The sequence below is a fragment of the Scylla paramamosain genome, chromosome 5 (genome assembly GCF_035594125.1).
Source record: "Scylla paramamosain isolate STU-SP2022 chromosome 5, ASM3559412v1, whole genome shotgun sequence".
NCBI lineage: Eukaryota > Metazoa > Arthropoda > Malacostraca > Decapoda > Portunidae > Scylla > Scylla paramamosain.
In genome coordinates, this window is record NC_087155.1 from 87,501 (window position 1) to 90,556 (window position 3,056).

Here is a 3,056-nt window from a genome sequence, read left to right on the forward strand (position 1 = left end):
CCGGTGAGAGAAACACAACCACCGCGATACAGTTTCCCATCCTTAATTAGTTTAGTGTGTTACATTTCATGGCCATTGTGGGGAGGCTGATGCACGCGTCCATGCCGTCACTCTTACCGGAAAAATACTGGAGCTTTAAACACACACACACAAACACACACACACACACACACACAACGAAGTATGTCCTGTATAACTACTACTACCTACACCACAAGCTGAACTGTAGAATAATGTAGGGTCATTTTTGAACAGGGAAGACAGAGGAACGTAGCAATCTCCTGAGAAATTCCGCTCGAAGCTCTTCATTGAACCAGAATAGCTCCCGTCAGGAAAGTGAAGCCTGGTAGTGGATGTGATGAAGCACTGTTACATCAAAGAGAAACGAAAATAGATTTTATGATAACAGGCAATGAAGGACTCGGTGAAAAATAAAAGTGCTATTGACGGAGTAAGTGCAGAAAACGGCCGTCGTGGTATTAGACAAAGGCAGAGTGAGTGTTAAAAATAAACCTTTTTTTTTTTAATTATGTACATTAATAGAAAGTAAATAGGAAGTAAGAAGTACATGATATCTACAGTGGTCATAGAATTGATGCGGGATAGTGAACTGTCATTATGTGTATGTGATTTTTTATTTATTTATTTATTTTGTGTGTGTGTGTGTAAGTGAAAATAAGTCAGTTTAATTTCAGAAAAACAAACCAGAAGTAATACCCAAAATAAACTCGGGTATTTTCACCGAGAGTAACAAACGGAAAGGCTGAATCACTAACAAACAAATAAATTAATCCCTCAGGCTTCACAAAGTGCTTCGAAACTCGTCCAGAACCAGAGGCAGTGAACACAGACTCGATGAACCCTTGTCGGCCATGCAGGTGACCACTGGGACTGTGCCGCGTGTTTGTTTGCATGTTTGTTGGCCTGCATCATTAATGAGGCATAAGAAAAGATAATTTTTTTTCGCCAAACTGTTGATACTGAGAGAGATACACCAGTTTGCTCTTTCATTGCCTCGTTCTTCCATGTGATGAACGACGGTTTTGTGTTTCAGAGGCAAACGACCGAGCTCATTGTGACCCTCGTGTTTGTGCCTCTCTGTGTGCTGGCCTGGCATTCTGTGTGGACGTGGCGGTGTTGTCTACACTGGTGGTGGTGATGGTGATAGCGATGGTGAATGTGCGGGACTGTGGTGGTGATGATGATGGTATTTGCGGTTGCAGCATCCAGGAATCGTGGTGGTGATGGTGGTTGTTATGGTGGTAAGTGAATTTTAGGAAGTTTTAATTATTTTATCTTTTACGTTTACTTTTCCCCCGTAATCGTTATTCAAAGTGAGTGCAAATTTTTTAAATGAGAGGAAGACACATACACACCATTGTGAACCTAGATGAATGCAGCGTTAGGTTAATGATGATGAACAATTTCCTTCCCGTTTGCCTTAATTAACTTATACCTGCCTCTCTCTCTCTCTCTCTCTCTCTCTCTCTCTCTCTCTCTCTCTCTCTCTCTCTCTCTCTCTCTCTCTTACGCGTGATGAATAAGAGGATTTTACCGGATTTAATCGAGTTTTAAGTTTCATCTTCACTGCAATATTTCTGGTTAACCTCGTGACCACCTTTCAACCTGAGATCAGTAACCTTTGTTGGCTGTGGATGAATAGTCGGTGTAATGAAGTGGTGGACGTGAGGCCTCACTTTACGCTTTACGCTGACGCCTGGGTGGTTTTTGAATGCTCTAAATCATCTACGTTTTTTGGCTAGATGCTTCAGCTTCCTTGGTTGTGTGTCTAAGTCGTAGAATATAACGTGTGTGTGTGTGTGTGTGTATGTGTGTGTTTCTCGTCTTCGTAAGTTTTCGGCTTCCCTTCGTGGTCATAATGAAACAGATTCCTGGACTTACACTCTTCTTACCTGCAGGCGACACCCTTAGGAAATTAGTGCACTTTTTTTTGCTAAGTTTGTATATTTTCACAATAAGAGAAATTATATTGTATACACTTCATTGAAACGTGAAAATGTGCAAGTCTGATCAGTGGGTATATATTCTCAGTTTTGTCTTTATATTGATAGCCGATTTTTTCCTTCACAAAATAGCCTCTCGTGTACCGAGGGTTCGTGGCCACACACAGCCCTCCCCCGCATCCTTGTTGTCTCCCTAATGGCGTCTTGCAGCTATTGTCGGTCGTTGCTCAGGGCTAAAGAATCCATGTACTGCCACAATACGGGCAGGCCGGCCATAATACGCTGTCCAATGGGGTATTTAAGGGAGCCTACCCAGAAGGAAAAACAGTGGTCATGGGAGTGAGTTTTAATGGAAGACTTTAAATGACTAGCGAAAGGCCACTACTGTGTACTACCAACAGAGATGGTACTTGTTAGCTGGAGTCTAATCAAAGTAGTGTTACATGGTCGCGTACAGGGAAAAGTGTATGTACTGCATTGTTAGTTTTGAACCCTTTGGATTCGTTTGGATCTCAGGAGCCTTCGATCGGTCAGCACTAAACAGGCCCTCGCAGGGATCAAAAAGTGACGAGGCTTGTTTGATGCGACTCCTCTCTATCGAAGTAGCAACCCTCGTCAAGGCAAGGCAGCACGTGTGTGTGTGTACGCGTGTGTGTGTGTGTGTGTGCCTAGAGGAGGCGCAGCGTACAGCGGATGGCATTTTTGTGATATTTACTTGTAGCCCTTGACCTTTATCCTTGTGCTGTCAGAGAAACACGCAAAATATGATAGAATGCCATGACACACACACACACACACACACACACACACACACACTCACAGAAGCCACTGCTAGGACTCCCACAGCAACTTTACCAGTCAGTCTTCAGGGACGAGACAAAGCTTTTGGTTGTGCGCCTCTGAGATGCTTCCTGACGTCCTGGTTTCCGGCGGAGAGTGGTGTAGGGAAGGTCCTTAGGAATGTCACCATATGTGTGTGTGTGTGTGTGTGTGTGTGTGACTGAGCAAGAGAGAGAGAGAGCAGTTTTAGTAGTGTAAATGCAATGGTAAGTGTTAGCCACGTAGTTCAGTTAACAGCCATTAAGATGAATA

The 3,056-nt window shown here is 43.5% G+C and overlaps 1 long non-coding RNA gene across 2 annotated transcripts in view; it reads left to right on the plus strand.

Annotated features, from left to right (window-relative positions):
• LOC135100260 (uncharacterized) overlaps nucleotides 1–1,888 on the plus strand; it is a 45,075-nt gene extending 43,187 nt beyond the window's left edge. For both annotated transcript variants that reach the window (XR_010268552.1, XR_010268553.1), the window contains 2 exons: nucleotides 800–878; nucleotides 1,055–1,888. This is a non-coding gene — a long non-coding RNA (uncharacterized LOC135100260). The remainder of the gene's footprint in view (nucleotides 1–799; nucleotides 879–1,054) is intronic.
• Nucleotides 1,889–3,056: the final 1,168 nt, after the last annotated feature.